Source organism: Onychomys torridus, chromosome 1 (genome assembly GCF_903995425.1).
Source record: "Onychomys torridus chromosome 1, mOncTor1.1, whole genome shotgun sequence".
NCBI lineage: Eukaryota > Metazoa > Chordata > Mammalia > Rodentia > Cricetidae > Onychomys > Onychomys torridus.
Genome location: NC_050443.1, coordinates 20,131,351 through 20,149,185, shown reverse-complemented (window position 1 = coordinate 20,149,185; position 17,835 = coordinate 20,131,351). Strand labels below are relative to the sequence as shown.

The window sequence follows — 17,835 nt, the reverse complement described above, 5'->3', positions numbered from 1 at the left end:
CTTGTCTGTGGTTTCTCTGTGCTTTTCCAGTGAACTTTTCTGTGCAGGAGAGAGGGACAGCTTTACTCAGAAGAATCTGAGAAAGATATGGGATCTGTCTTAGTTAGGCTATTGCAGCAAAGATATGGCAACTTGTATAAAGGAAAACATTTAATTGGGCAGCTTACATTTTCAGATTTAGTTCATTGTCATCATGGCAGGACATGGTGGTATGCAGGCAGATATGGTGCTGGAGAAGGAGCTGAGAGTGGAGAGGGAGCTACATTTTGGTTCTTTAGGCAACAGGAAGTAGTCTGAGACATTGAGTATAGCTTGAATGTATTTGAGACCTCAAAGCCTGCCTGCACCGTGATACACTTCCTCCAACAAGGCCATAACCACTCCAAAAAGCCACACCTCCTAAAAGTGCAACTCCCTTTGGGGACCATTTTCCTTCAAACAATCACAGGATCCAAGCAGGGTTTGGAGGACCATTTTTTAAGGAATTGAGGGTTATTTGGTGAGTTTATCTACAATAAAATTATAACTTACCTCATTTAGATGTGAAGATGTACGGAAATAGGAACTCTTATACATTGTTGGTATATTATAAATAGTCTAGATAGTATGCACATTAGTATGAAGGTCCCTCCAAAAACTCCAGAGACTTCCTGCAGGAGCCAGCCCAATCACTGTTGAGTATAAACCTGAGAGGACTCCAAGTCAGCATACCACAGAGATAACTTGACACTTGAGTTTATTTTTGTGTTGTTCCCAATAATTAAGCTATTGAATCAGCCTAGGTGTCTGCCAAAAGATAAATAACAGATTAAGAAATATGGCATATTCACATATATGCACAATGGTATTTTATTTAGATACAAAGAAGAACAAAATTATATCAATTGCAGGAAAATGGATAGTTAGGGCTCATTATGTCAGATAACATAAAACAGAAAAATATGTTTATCTCCTATGTGATATATGAAATTTAAAGTAAAAACAAATAATATATGAAAGTAAAAGGAATTATTTGAGAAGTTGTGGTAGTTTGAAAGAAAATGTTCCCCAAAGGGAGGTGTGGTTTTATTGGAAGAAGTGTGTCACTGTGGAGGCCAGCTTTAAGGTCTCCTATATGCTGAAGTCATGCCCACTGAGACAGTACACTTCCTATTGCCTCACAAAATGTAGAACACAGCTCATTCTCCAGCACCATGTCTGCCTGCATGCTGCCATGTCCTACCATAATAACAATGGACTGAACTTCTGACATGTAAGCCACCTAACATAATATTTTCACCTATAGGAGTTGCAGTGGTCATAGTGTCTCTTAATAGCAATAGAAACTCTAATTAAGGCAGAAGAGAGTATATTGGTAGAATGTGATAACAAAACCTGTTGTTTTATATAATGAATAGATAACAATAAAATATTAAATAATAAAACAAGTTTATTACTTTATAATTAATTTGCTCTACTTTTTCTTTGGAAAGCTGCATCTTTTCAGTTATTTGCAGTCTCCATGGCATATGTGATCACTCACCTTTGTGTTTAAACATTTGATCACATTGGCCAATCAGAGTTCCATCCCTCTGGTACTGCCAATAAACAGGACAGTCAGAGTCATGTGAAAACTCCCGTTGGAACTAAGAGAAAGAGATGCCACTTCATTACAGAAGTGGTTTTTGTTCACTTAATATAATCCATTAGGATTGGTGACCATGTTTTCTATTATTTAGATTAAGCCATGGAGTAAAAAATATAATACCAAAGAAAGCAGAAATGGGAGAGAGTGGAGAGGAGGGAGGGAGCCCAATGACATCAAGAATCTGGACACATGCCCAGAAATCACATTCATTTTTATTACATCTTTTGAATTGAATTTCTGTCATTTTCAATAAAAATAATGCTGAAAAGTAAAAATAATGTTGAAAGTAATAGAAATCCACATCAAAAAAGGAACAAGGCATCATAATTATATAACTAGACATTTGTTGACAAATTACAAAGTAAAAGGCAATAGATATTTGAAATGATTACACTAACTAAGGAATACCTGAAGAGGAATCTCTCATAGGCTTCTGTATTAGAACACTTGTTCCCAGCTGATGGCACTGTATACGAGGTTATGGGAAGGTTCTGCCTTGCTGGAGGAAATATGTCCCTGCATGTAGGTTCTGAGAGTTCAAGGTCTTTCCCCAATTCCAGTTCATTCTCTCTGTTTCATGCTTGCAGTCAAAGTAAGCTCTCATTTTCTTGCTCCTGCCCATGCCTGCTGCTGTGCTATGCTTCCCACCATAAGCGAAAATAAACTCTTTCTCCTAAAAGGTCATGATGTTATAAATGTATTTTATTTTTCATTATTTCTTATTATGTGAATGGATGCTTTATTTGCATGTGTGTCTGTATACCATGTGCATGCTTTGTGCCATGGAATTCAGATAAAGGTATAAGATTCTCTGGAACTGGAGTTACAGATGATTGCAAGCTGCCAGATAGATGCTGGAAAACAAAACCAGGTATTCTTCAAGAGCTATCACCACAGCCTTAGGTGATGGTGTGTGATCACAACAGCATGTAAGAAACTAGTATAGTACCATGTAATCCCAAGATCCTAAAAGAGGAAAGGAGAAAGCATGAGCAGAAACTGGAAGAGGAGAATCATGTATGACCTATAGAGGAACATCAGTCTGAGTGAATGGCACAGAGGATTAGTAATGTGTTCTGTCTCCCCATTGCTGTGTTCTTCAGCTGAGGACTCAAAGTGTATGGGGACCCTAAGTACTTCATCAGGGAGCACTAGGAGAAGAGAGCTCCAGAGGAACAGTGGCAAGTGTCTAGGTCTAGACACACATAAAAGCAGGGGAAGCTGGCATCAAGGGTGAAGTTTGTTACATAGAGAAGATGGAAGAGTGAGGGAAAACCATGAAAAGTATGGGTTAGTATACAGACAATAGGATACAACATTTATAAATAGTTTCCCCACTTGTCTGATTGGGCTAAAAATGTTATAAAAATGTTTTGAAGAATATTCATTTCTGATGAGACTCCAAGACAATGAGTGGTTTCACCACTGAGTACCCAATAGGAGCTGGTAATGTTACTCAGTAGTCAAGTGCTTTCCTAGAGTGTATAAGGAGTGGAGAAGAAGGAAGACAGAAGATAGAGAGGAGAGCGAGAGGGTGGGGAAGAGAGACAGAAACTTAGAGAGAAAGTGGGCAGGAAACGTTTCTTATGTAAAATCACTGTGCAGAGATTTGCCTTCTGAAATAATGAAAAGGGTAAGATGTATTTGCTGATTACTTCTTATGTACCACACATAATTTTTCTTTGTTAATTTTTATCTAGCATGTAAATGAATAGTTTTTTTGTTTGTTTGTTTTTGTTGTTGTTGTTGAGCTGAGGATCGAACCCAGGGCCTTGCGCTTGCTAGGCAAGCACTCTACCACTGAGCTAAATCTCCAACCCCTGAATAGGTTTTATTGTTACATTTTCATACATCTGCATCACTATAATTTGTTTTTATGTTTGTCCTTCCCATCACTCCTAACCCTCTTGCTGGTCTCTGCCCCCAAATACTCCTTCCTGCCTTCTTTTTTTTTTTAAACAAGTTATTTATTTTAATTTATATGTATGTGTGTTTTGTCTACATATAGGTGTGTATACTATGTGTATGATTGGTACCTAAGGAATCCAGAAGAGAGGCATCAGATTCCCTGGAAACAGAGATACAGATGGTTGTGAGAGGCCATGTGGGTGCAAGAACAGCCAGTGCCCTTAACTACTGAGCCCCGTCCTAGATCTTTTATGTTGCATATATTCTATTACCTTCTCTTTTTCAAGCTCACTCCTTCCTTTAGACCTCTTTCTCTCCTCCCATAGTTCTCAACTTAATCCTCATGCAATACTAAGAGTCAAGTATTGTGAAGTTTGGATTTTTCACAGCAGCCATCTGCAGCTTGATGGGCACCAGTGGTAGAGGCAGGTCTAACAACCTGAACTAGCTCCTTCGTTCTCAGTCTTTCTAATGTTCCATGGTCTGGTCCACCTTTTGTGTTTTAGGGCAAACAGTAGCAAAACATCCTGCTTTCAACAATCAAGCACCTTGGAAACTAACTAATGTCAGACTCCAGGGAAGCCAATCACTTTAAAATATATAAATCATGATTATGTTGCACTGATGGCCCATTATCTGATGCCATCTCATGACACTATACCCAATTGTCACTCCACTTGGAAAGGCCCTGTGCAGTGAATCTCCTCTGAAAGACTGTTTCCATTTCCCCAATAAAGTGAGTCTATACCATAAAGCAGATGAATTGATAGTACCTTATGATGCAGAATCTCTCAATGGAGGGAGAATGATTATAAATTAGGTTGGAGCTGTCTGTACCTTGCAGGGAATATGTACATATGCATATACTCCACCTGCTTGTTAGATCAGTTATTAGAATCTACTCAGGCACCACAGGAAGAAGAATTCAGAGTAATTAAATGTTTGCAAACACAAGAGGTGGATAGGGAGCCTATGTTCTTGTGTTCCCACCCAGAGTTCCCATTCTTCTCCCTAATCCCAGAAGCACCACTGAAACAACTGTCTTTTCAGTTAACTGTAGACTGGTTTTTTTTTTGTTTTTGGTTTTTTTTTTTTTTTTTGTGATACTCTCTGTGGAATTAAGTGCAAAGCTAGAGGGTGGCAGCAAGAAGCCTGCTGTTTGCTTCTTCCACAGAGGGCTTGATTTTTTCTTCTGTAACAGGAGCCCATTTACACAATGTGGGCAGGTTGGTGACTGAAGAAGGCTCCTACTATTGGTCAGCATCCTTGAGAAACATCAAGATGAACAAGAAAACAAAGGGGCTTTGGGGTCCTGCAACATCTATGCTCTATTAGGTCCTGATTGAAAGTGGGACACCACCAGAGATCACAGTTTCCTTGTCTATGAACCAGAGATAACCATGGTCCCTGTATATCAGGCTGTACCAGGAGTTGAGAGTATGGGGCAAGTATTGCTTCTGAGTGTACAGAGTGGGAGGTAAGTGTTACTGATTATATGTTTCTTAGTTTGTGAGAGGATTTCAATATATAGGTTGAGGTGAATGGAACACCCAAAGTGCCCAGGCTGGTCCCAGCTTATTAACTTCCTGCTTCAGCTTCCAGAATGCTGAGATTACAGGCATGATCTACCATGCCTGCCACAGAGGTGCTTGTTACTATTATGTCAGAGAGTTTTTCTGAGCAAGAAGTATAGAGAGGAGAGAGAGCAGAATCCAGGCACTTAACTAATTCCTCTTTCCTGGCATGTAAGAACAGGACTAGTCAACCAAAACACTTAAGAACTTTATGGTAGCAATGCAAGTTAACTTTCTTCAGTCTATTTGCTGTTTAAAAGCTTAACAAGAATAAGTAAACAGGCATCAGTATTACATGTTGTTCTTTGACTTCTGTATTACTTATCACGAGAACTTGAGTTTGGATTCCTAGAAAAACTGGATGTGGCTCTGCCCCCTAGTGATTCCAGAGAGATTCTATACCTTAAAAACTAGAGGTTCTGGTGAGATGACTCAGTGAAAAAATATACATGTCATCAAGTCTGATAACTCATACCACATGATTGAAGGAGAGAATCAACTCTTCAAAGTTATCCTATGGCCTCTGCACACAGGCTGTGACACACATGTACATTCACACTCATCCAATACACACACACACACACACACACACACACACACACACACACACACAGACACACACACACGTACTTCATAATAGATAAATGTACTTTTAAAAATTAAGGTGAAAAATGATTGACTCTCTGTTGTTGGTTGGTTTTGCTCTTTTTGGGGGTCTACCACCCAGCTCCCAAATAAATCACACACAGAAGCTTATTCTTAATTATAAATGCCTGGCCTCATCTTGGCTTTTTTTTTGCCAGCTTTTCTTAACTTTAAATTATCCTATCTACCTTTTGACTCTAGACTTATTTTTTTCTTTTCTTACTTTTGTAATCTACTTTTACTCCTACTCCATGGCTGGCTGTGTGGCTAGGTGGCTGGCCCCTAGCATCCTCCTCTCCTTGTTTTCTTGCTCTTTATTTTTTTCTCCCAGATTTCTCTTTCTCTTTCTATTTCTACCTGCCAACCCCCTTTATCCTTTCTGCATTGCTATTGGCTGTTCAGTTCTTTATTGGAACATCAAGTGTTTTAGAATCACAGGCAATGAATCATAGCTTCACAAAGTTAAACAAATGCAACATAAAGGAATGCAACACATCTTTGAATCATTAAACAAAATTTTCACAGCATAAATAAATGTAACACATCTTAAAATAATATTCTGTAACATTCAGTGTCAACCTCTGGGTCACACATGCATACATGTATACCTACATGTACACATGAACATGTATACTACACATACACTACACAGTCACCAAAAAAGTAGTTTTTTAGTTAGTTCAATTGCTTGGCTCATTGAGCCTTCTAGAATTCCACTTTGTTTACTGTGCTGGGAATATTATCTAAATTGAACTTTTCCCATATATAGAAAAATTCTGAATATATTGAATCTTTTCTCTATTGACTTGAAATACCATCTTCATCTTCATCAGCTAAATACCATCTTCATAAGCTAAATTCTTACCTGAGTCCCTTTCTGGACTGGTAATTTGATTTCATTGAATCAGTCACAACTGTAATGCATTGGGCAGGCTCTGCTTCCTTCCTTTTTCTTTTCCTCCTTCTGCAATGCTTCCTTCTTTTCCTTTTCAGAAAAACAATGGTATTTGATCTCTTTTTCTTGGCCATAGGACATACCTCCCTCTTCATCTCCATAATTAAAACAATGGGAGCCGGGGGTTGGTGATGCAAGCTTTTAATCCCAGCACTTGGGAGGCAGAAGCAGGCAGATCTTTGTGAGTTCGAGGCCAGCCTCGTCTCCAAAGCGAGTTCCAGGAAAGGCGCAAAGCTACAGAGAGAAACCCTGTCTCAAAAAAATAAATAAAAATGGAATTTCTAAAGAGATTTTACTTCTGGCTCTGTTTGCTGCCATCTGCTGGATTTTTACCAACATCTTTCGTAGAATCTTTTTTGCTGGTGGCACATACACCTTCCTTCAGGATAGGAGTTGGGGGCTGGCCTCATCAATGCTGGTCATAGCCATGGGGCCTGCAATCATCCTCATTCTTTGTCAATGTCAATGTCTCCTATTACCACTGAAGGCTGTGTAGATGGCTGGGATATGGGCAAACACCTATCTGAGGATAATGCTGCTACTAAGGCCATACAGATCAGGGTGGTTTGTGGTGCCACCTGGGGCCTAGGAAACAACTGGGCCCAGGCTGCAGCTGACAGTCATGTTGGGGTCCATGGCTCTCCTGCAATCAGGGACTGTGTTAATGTCTCTGGCTCCTGTTACAATCTAAGGCAGTATGGAAACTGGGATTGGACCAAAACCAGAGACCATGTTGGTGTCTGAAGGCCAAGGTGACACCTGGGCCTGAGCTATAGCCTGGGGCCATGTTGGGCTCCCTGGCCCTGCTGCAGCCATTATCTGTATTGATATCATTGACTCCTGGTATCTTTGAAGGCCAGACAAATGCCTGAGATCTGGGCCTCCACCTGGGGTAATGCTGTTGTCTGAGGGCTACCTTGCAGCTGGGGCAATGCTGATCTGAGTGGTCTGTTCAGCCACCTGTGTCCATAGTGACATTCAGGCCCAGGATGCTGCCAAGGACCATGTCTAGATTCATGGTTCTACTGCAACCTGGCTTTGTGGTGATTTTGATGGCCCACATTGCCACCAAAGGCCACTAGAACCCCAAACTTCTAGGCCACCACCTGTGGCCATATTGGAGTCTGAGAGACATGTGGCAGCCAGGACCATACCAACCTCAGTGGCCTGAGCTGCTACTTGTGGCCATGGTGTCGTCCAGGATGAAATTGCTGCCAAGGGCCATGTCTGTGTCTGTGATCCCACAACAGTCATCAATATACTGTTACCACCAAAGACAATGAAGATACTTGAGGTCCAGATGACACCTGAGGACATCTTGGTGACTGAGGGACATGCTGCCTACTGGACCATGAAGATCAGGGTAGCCAGTGTTGATACCCAGGGATGTATTGGTACCCAGGCCCAGGCTATGGCTGGGGGCCTTTTCTGTGTCTGTGGCCCTGCCATAGCCAGAGTCTGTGTTGAGGTCTGTGGCATCTGTTGCCATTGGGGACTGAGACTGCCTAGGTTTGGAACCACTGCCTGGGGCCATTGTAGACACTGAGAATCACACTGTTCCTGGGCCCATCAAGATCTGAGAGGTCTGTTCTGCCACCCAGAGCCATGGTGACATCTGGCCAAAGCTGCTACCAATGACAATGTCAGGGTGTGTGGTCCTACAACAGCTGGAGTCTCTGTAAATGTCCTATTGCCCATGTTACCCAGGGGCCCATGCAAACCATGTGTTGAACCATGTGTTTAAGTATGAGGGCTATTCTGCTCCTTACTGGCCTGGAGTGACCTCCACCCCCACCCCACTCACAGGAGAGCTGACCCTGAATCGTACAAGCCCTGGGATAATGGACCTTGATTACCCTAGCACCAGAAACCTGGTCCCATCCTAGTAGGAGAGCTGACTCCTCACACTTGGGAAAGCTTGTCCTCACCCTGGGCCTGGACAGCCTGAGAGGAGTAGACCCAATGGCCTGGACTGACCAACTCAGCTGCCAACCAGATACACATCTAGGACTTGAGTTGGCATAATCCAACATCTACTTCATCTATGACCTCCTGGACTGTGTGAAGGGATTACTCTTGTGGAACCATAGTTGCAGGATCTCCATGACTGGGGTGAACTACAGAATACCAGAGAGGAATGGCAGTGGGGGTTAAGTATTGATGGTGTACTAAAGCCAGAGACCTTAACCCTGACCAACAACTCATTACACAATGAACATTTGCAAGTATAACTCTTTGGACAAAAGAGTATACTGCATGATATGCAACAGCTCCCAATGCCACTAAGATTAATGAAGAGGCAATGGAGAGGTGGGAAGATGGAGAAGTGAAGTGGTTTTATTTTCATTTAATTCTTTTTAAAATTATTATTTACTTTTATCTTATTTTTATTTCTTTTTAGCCTTCCTTTGGTGGCGACTATAAGAGTGAGGGTCAGATATGGAGGGACAGGGAGATGAGTGGAATTAGGGTTACACAATGTGAAATATCCAAAGAATCAATAAAAATGGAAAAAGAAAACAGTCACAGATGCAATATTAAACATAGAGACAAAAAATAACCAAACCAAATAAACACCCCAAACCAAAGAACAAAACTATGGAAACTCAAAACTCTCTCATTAAAATGTAAAAACTCCAAATTAAGAAATAGAACCTGAGAACAAGTCAGATGGACTCAGGTTCGATTATGGTCCAGCATCAGCACCACTGGATTATTCTTTGGTATCATTCAACACCTAATTATTTGTGAGACAGAAACTATGATATGAAAGCATAAATATTTAGCATCTTTTTATGACAAATTAAAAATGTTTTTACTGAAAAAAAAAGAAATAGGAGATACAACTTTTCTTGAATACTTAATACAGTCCATTTAGAAAGTGAATGTGTTGTGGAAATTCCCAAGCTGGATGCACAATAGGATGGACTTTACCTCACTGTGAGGGTAGGCCATGTCCTAGTCAACCACAACATGGGAATGGAAAGTCTCTGGTCATTTTCAATTTAAGTACTGGGAAACTTATGTATAAAAGGGGGAACCTGTCCATTTCACATCAACCACATTCATTTTTGAAGAAGATTTTGTTTCTATGAGGGTTGTAAGGGAAGATAAAGGGGGACAACTGAGTTGACCATGAGGGTCTAAGTTTCAGATTCTAGAAGAGAGACATCAATTGGAGGTGAAGGACTGGGATTTTCCATAGACCAAACAAACAAACAAACAAACAAACCCAACAAACAAACAAACAACAACAACAACAACAACAAAAGCAAAAAAGAGCTATTTTCTGTATCCACTAATTGAAGACTAAAAAATAAAAATATTTTCTATAATGTTCTAGTTCTGGATTTTCTGGGAATGTAGTCATTAATGATCATATTGGAAGGATGATCCTAATAGAAACCAGGAGTCAAATATTGAGGAAAAAGCTAAAAGATCAGAGAAACAGAGGAGCAACCTCCAGAGACTTCTTACCTTTGAATACTTGGACCAAAAGGGACAAGATCCTGTCTCTACTCCACCTTATCACTTCCTGTCTCTGCCCAGCCTTATCACTTCCTGTCACTTGTCTGTACAAACCTCCAGACCTCTATGGCTGACTATTGTCTATCTCTACCCTGTGATCTCCACACGAGCTTTTTTTGTTGTTGTTATTGAAATACAAACACAACATTTCCCCCTGCTTGTCTAAATAAAAAGCAAAGATTTTAACTAACATAGAAAAGCTATATATATAATAAGTACAATAACTACATATAAATATATACAGGCAATAATTACATAAACAATGTCTAGTCTATTAGCACTTGACAAGTTCAGAGAAAATACTCCATTATTTATCCTATCTTGGTGAGTCCAAAATGATGTATTTAATTCACTTTCTGTCCTAACTTGCTTTACCAACCCAAAACTGTCTTTTTATGTCTCTCAACCTTATGCACTTTACACCTCTTTAATGAGTTTCTTTTCTGAATCTGGTAACAAGGAAAACTATATCTAGTCTTCAACCCCATTAGAGACTGAAAAGGATATAATATTACCTGAGTAAACAGGAAGTGCAAAGAAAACAACTTCCAAAAATAATAAATGACCATAAGAGATGGCTGCCTGGCCAGTCACCTAAGGTTCCTCTTCAATGTTGGGGTATCCATCTTTGGCCTTCAGGCCTAGAATATCTGACAGACTTTTCTGTGAAGCAGGATTTTTGAAGGACTGTCTCACCTTATCTTTGCAATTTTCAGTAGTCACTTTCTTTTCTGTCCTGTTTGTCCAATTTAGACAGCATACTGTCAGCAGTGCATGCAAGTACAGTTTCTTACCCAGTGGCCAATTTTGCCACAAAGAAAGTAAACTCCATAAGGAGTTTCTTCAATGTCCATCATCTTCTTTGAACTTGACTGATGCTTCCAGGGGCAAACATGACTCATTGTCATAAAAAGAAACTTATGTTATTAAAACATCCTAAATGTCATATTCTGTAGCTCTCTGAAGTATTTGAAGACCATCTGCGTACCTAAAATATATGTCTGCTTGACCTTGAAAACATATATAGCATGACTATAAGTTTGATTCTAATAGGTGACTAACTACTAAACTGCATTTCTTTATTATCCTAAATAGTTTGTAATAATAATTTTTAAGGACAAGAAATTAACATTATATTGCTAGATGAGCAGTATAGGTATTGACCTTGAACAAGAGTAGAAACATATGTACAATTTGTTCTAACAATAATAACCTTAAATTTGTATCAATATACAAAAATCCATATCAATGTAAAATATTTAAAAGTAGTAGTTGCCTTTTTGGCTTAAAAGTGGATTCAATAATCTACTTTTTTGCCCTATCATTTCTATAACATATATACAGTATAGCAAAAATAACCTCAAAATTTTTTTCAATATAATCCAAGCCAATGTAAACTATTTAAAACTGATAATAATCTACCCTTTTATCCTATTTCTATATCTCCCCTTTTCTTTTTAGAACAAGATCCCTCAATCTAATATCCTTTGTTCAGATTTTTTCCTGACCATTACCAATAACAACTTGTAACCCTAAATCACCCTAAATGATGACAGATGTCCATAACCCACTGAATGACCAAAACCCACCCCCGACCTCTTGGGAATGTGGATGTTGTATTCTTAAAAGTATTTCCTGCTGTCTGGTAGCAACATCATCTTCAGGGAACCCTGAAAAAAAATTGGGATAATTGGGAAAGTGCAAGAATTGTCTCAAGTCCTAGCTAGAGTAGTCTGTGAGGTGAGATCATCTCAGTTAGCCACCTTGAAATTTCCCTGAGCATTGTATCGTCCAAAGGTGATCTTTAGATGGTGTTTGTCAATGCTCAGTGGCATTATCATAGTCCAAGTGGAATCATCATTGTGGGGCCCCATCCTCTTTTTGGAGACTTCAAAGGTCACTGGTAGACATGGTCATGACTGACTGCAGAAAACTTAACATTTTAAATGTCATATGCAGCAGATCACAAGAGTCTAAAGGACCATAATTTGTTATATACATCCAGTGTACAAAAATTTAATTTCTAGTTACCTGATAGAGATGCAAATCTGAAATCAGGTGCAGGAAGCAAGATGAAGCCCTTTTCTAGAATTAGTTAGTACTCTAAAAGACCATTAATATCATCACATAATATATATTAATCTTATAACTTTTGATATATATTCATGCCTTAAGAAACATTTAATAGTCAAAATAAAACCAAAAGATTATGGGATTAGTAGCAATAGAATAGTCCCTTAATTTTAGTTTTTCTTCTGTCCCATATCAGGTGGCTCTTCTGAAATAAGACAGAGATTTTTGATTTTTCTTTTAATAAGCATGCTTGGGTTTAGAAAAGGAAAGAGCTACACTCCAACACCAAAGCCAGCTTTAAGTTTTAATTGAACTTGGAGTACAAAAATACCATTTGCATTATGTGTCTATAGAGAACAACAGAAACAAACATTTGAGAAGATTTATGAAATTTTATTCTGTTGGAAATGTGATATACCAATAGGCCAATTTATTTCTTTTCTTGGGACATTTTCTTTGGATGATTCATCCTTTTTCCTCAGATGTCTCATTTATCCAGTGGTCTTCAGATTCTTTAGTGGGTTGCCTTCATTCTCCTGGAAAGAAAAAAACAAAACCCTACCCAAACCCTAACTTTGGGGAGTTTCCCTTTTGGTAAGTTACCTCTGATCAAATGAAAATTTTTTAGCCTTGTAAGTTGATTGAATGGTCACATTAGTTGATGAACTGTCACCTCTTCTAATCAAGAAGTCTCTCTTGTTCAAATCTAATCTTTCTCAATTTTGATATTATCCATAACTTTTCTTCTCTTGTGGAAACGAAAGCAAAACCTCTTCCCCAATGTTACACATATCCTGGTTTCTATTCTGAAGTCAGTTCAGCTTTAAAGTATACAGGCTGATTTAATTCAGCTGTTTTTTTCTATTATCCAATATCTCTCTGCAGCTGTCATTCCTTTCTCATTAGCATTTAGAAAATTTAAAGTTAATAAAGCATTATGGAATCTATGTCTGGGGTCTTTTCTACCCCTTTCTGTTTATTAAGCATATCTTTTAGAGTTTGATTAGATCGTTCTATAACTGCTTGCCATGTAGGATTTTGTATTATATATGTAATGTGCTTTATGTTATAATATGCAAAAATAACTATTTCATTTTACTAGAAATATGATGGAGAATTTTCCATCTTAATTTCTACAAATATCCCCATGATGGCCATAATGTCTAACAAATGTGTGATTACAGAATCAGTCTTTTCAGAACTCAAAACAGTTACCCATTGAAATCCTGAATGTGCATCTATGGTGTTGTATACATATTTTAATTTTCCACACTCTGTAAAATGAAACACATCTGTTTGTCAAATTTCCTTTCTCTGAGAACCCTTTGTATTACATCCTACAGGTAGTGAAGTTTGATTATATGAGAAACAAGTGGAAAATTTCTTATAATTTCCTTGGCTTGTTGCCAAGTGATGAAAAAATTATTTTCAAACCCTTGCTTTTGACATGGTGTTTTTTTTTTTTTTTTTATGAAATTCTGGGGCCATCAGCACAATTCCTATTAACAACTAATTCATTTCATCATTGCCTTGTGCTCAAGGGCCTGATAGACCTATATGGGATCTAAAATACATATAAAGGAAGATTTCTTTTCTTGTTTTTTGGTGTTTTGTTTGTTTGTTTGTTTGTTTTGGTTTTTAGAGACAGGATTCTTCATGTACTTTTGGTGTCTGTCCTGGATCTCACTCTGTAGATCAGGTTGGCCTCCAACTCAAAGAGATACACCTGGCTCTGCCTTGTAAGTGCTGGGATTATAGGCGTGTACCACCACCACCCATCATAAGGGGTGATTTCTGTCTCTGATTTTTTCTTTTAACTGAATAAATAATAAAGTCAATTCTGTATCATCTGAAATAAATTCAGAAGTTGCAATATGTAATACAACTCTTTCTGCATATTGAGAGTCAGTAACTATATTAAGAGTTTCTAGAAAACCTAATAATACCATTATAATAGTATATAAATCTTTAAATCTGACTTTTGAATAGACTAATAAGGGCTTATAGCCATTTTATTCATATTTCCTGATTTATAACCTGCCTTTCCTGATTTGTTTGCATCAGTATATAATGTAGGGCCTCCAGAAATTGGTGTTCCCCATACAATGTCAGGAAGGATCCAGTTAGTTCTCTTTATAAAGTAAATTCTCTTGCTTTGATGATATTTGTTAATTGGTCCCCAAAAATACTTCAGGCTCTTTGCAATGTTCATTTTCTGCCCATAAAGAGGGAATTTCAGCATTAGTATAAGGTACTACAACTTCTGCTGGGTCCATTTCTGTCAGTTGGTGAAGTCTTAATTTTCCTTTTAGAATCAACTCAGAAACCATTTCCACATATTTCTTTGTTTACTCTGTTTGTGTGATAAAAAATATACATTCTAAGATAATGTCTTCCCTCTGCATTAAAATTCTTGTAGGGGAATGCATAGAGGGTAAAATAACCAGGATGCATTCAAGCTCTAGATACAAACATCCAAATGTGCATCGGTAATTACTTTTCCTCAAAAGCCAATTCTCTTTTGCCTTTAGCAGACAATTCTCTTGGACTATTTAATTCTTTATCACCTTTTAGACTTTGAAACAAATTACTCAGTTCTTGAGTTCTTACTTGAATAATGGGCTATAGATATGTAATGTCTCTCAGAAATTTTTGAAAGTCATTAAGATTCTATAATTGATCTCTCCTGATTTGTATCTTTTGGGGTTGAATTATTTGTAGACCAGTTTTATATCCCAAATAATAGAATATCATCTTTGTATTTTTTCAGGAGCAATGTTTAATCCCTAACAAGACAAAATTTTCTTCAATTCTTCAAACATTTACTCTAAAGTACCTACATTTGAATCAGCTGTAAATCATCCATATAATGTTAAATTATAGATTGAAGAAACTTTACACAATTTCTAAAGGCTGTTGTAAACAATATTGGCACAGGGTGGGACTGTTTAACATCTCATGTAGGAGAACCTTTTATTAATATCTCTTAACAGGCTGAGAATTGTTATAAGTAGGCTCTGTGTATGCAAATTTTCTCTATCCTTTCCTTGTAAAGGTATAGTGAAGAAACAGTCTTTTAAACCAATATGTATAATAGTCCGGTTTTGGGGTAATAGAGAAGACAGGAGAATTACAGGTTGTAAAAACCTCACTGACTAGATTACCTTATTAACAGATCTTAGATCTGTTACCATTCTTTGAGTTTCCAGATTTCTTTTTAATAACAAATACAGGAGAAATCTAAGGATTGGTTGATTTTTCAATATGTTGAGAATTTAGCTGCTTCTGTATCCACTGTTCTAAGGCCCTTCATTTTTCTGATGTCAAAGGCCATTGTTCCATCAATATAGGTTTGTTAATCAACCATTTTAAAAGTAGGACTGTTGGTAACTTTGAAAGATCAAAAGCTATTGTGGCCTAATTTTGTATAACCTGAATGGTTGATGACTATTCTTTAAAATACCTTTTAATATTCTTCACAGAATCATATATTAGTTTATGGTGTGTTTCTGAGATTGGAGGAACATTAATCTGGATGTTACTTTGCTGTAACAAATCATGTCGCCATAAATTCATTGCTATATTAGACACATATGGCTTTAATTTTCCTCTCTTTCCGTCTGGCCCTATACATTCAATACATCTCATGCTTTGTTTTAACTGAGATAAATTTCCAATCCCTAAAACATTTACTTCCTGAAGCTGCCAATTTGAATGCCAATATTCTGGGTGCAATTATTGTTACATCTGCCCCTCTGTCTATAAGACCTTCAATTACAATGTCATTCATTCATTCATTCATACCTTTAACTTTACTTTTTTTTTGTCTTTGCGTAATTTTATTAAATGTCTGTTTGTACAGGCAAACATCCAGCCTCCAAATGCAACTGCCAAGACCCTGTTATGCTGTAGGCACTGGCTGGGGCATGGCAGATGGTTCTGGCTTTCTACCCTTCTGCTCTGAGATGGGGGTGGTGGGCAAGATTTCTTCTTTAGGTTCCACAATGCTCACGTGATCAGGCAGAGGCTTCTTGGGGCCGATCTTACCACTTGGGTCCCAGGGCAGCATGATCTTCACTTTGATGCCTAACACACCTTGTCTTAGGAGCACATGGCGTACAGCAGTGTCAACATAGTAGTTAACAGGGTCTCCACTGTGGATCATCAGCCCATCCACAAATTTCATGGACTTGGCCCTCTGTCCTTGGAGCTTCCCAGACACCACAACCTCAAAGCCCTTGGCCCCACTCTCCATAATGAACCGAAGCACACCATAGCAGGCCCTTCACACAGCAAGCCCTCCTAGGAGTTTGTAACGGAGAGACTCTGCCTGAGCGATGGCACACAGACCTCTTGTGGCCACCTTTTCTGCGTAAAGCTCTACACTGCCCTCAGGAAAGCCGAACCTCTTCTGGACTAAGGCAGTCAACTCTCTGATCCGACAACCCTTCTAACCAAGAACATTCTGTGTTCTGGTGGCTAAAATAATGATTTCTGTTCTGGTTGGTATAACTTGGACTCCAGAGTAGCCATCTTAAGCCAGTTCCTGGATGAGAAACTCATTCAGTACAGCTTTGAAGATGCCATCGGCCATAAACTTCCTCTTCTTGGAAATCTGCACTGCCATCTCGCGCCACACGCCACCAAAAGGAAAGGCTAGCTTTACTTTTTAATGATTTACAGAAGTGTGCCAACACATTTGCTTATAGTTTCTCCAGAATTTTTTAAAAAATTTATTATATTTGTGTTTTAATTTTACACATCAGCCATGGGTTCCCCTGTTCTCCCACCTCCCGCCCCCGCCCCCACCTTCCCCTCAGCCCCTACCCTCCATTCCCATCTCCTCCAGGGCTAAGACTCCCCTGGGGATTCATTTAAACCTGGAGGATTCAGTACAGGCAGGTCCAGTCCCCTCTTTCCAGGCTGAGCAAAGTGTCCCTAAGGTTCCAAACAGCCAGCTCATGCACTAAGGAAAGGTCCAGGTCCCACTGCCTGGGGGCCTCCCAAACAGTTGAAGCTATTCAATTGTCTCACTTATCCAGAGGGCCTGCTCCAGCTGTGAGCTCCACAGCCTTTGGTTCATAATTCATGTGCTTCCATTTGTTTGGCTATTTGTACCTCAAAGAAAAAAAAACACATGTTCATCTCACAAGATGCAGAAAAGGCATTTGGCAAAATCCAACACCCCTTCATGATAATGGTCTTGGAACCATCAGGAATACAGGGAACATACCTAAACATAATAAAGGCAATCTACAGCAAGCCAACAGCCAACATCAAATTAAATGGAGAGAAACTCAAAGCAATACCACTAAAATCAGGAACAAGACAAGGCTTTCCCTTCTCCCCACACTTATTCAATATAATACTTGAAGTTCTAACCAGAGCTATAAGACAACATAAGGATATTAAGGGGATACAAATTGGAAAGGAAGAAGTCAATCTCTCCCTATTTGCAAATGACATGATAGTATACATGAGTGACCCCAAAAATTCAACCAAGGAACTGAAACAGCTTATAAACA

The 17,835-nt window shown here is 38.7% G+C and overlaps 1 pseudogene; it reads right to left on the bottom strand.

The window, feature by feature from the left end:
* Positions 1-16,211: 16,211 nt before the first annotated feature.
* LOC118595197 lies at positions 16,212-16,943 on the bottom strand (annotated as a pseudogene).
* Positions 16,944-17,835: the final 892 nt, after the last annotated feature.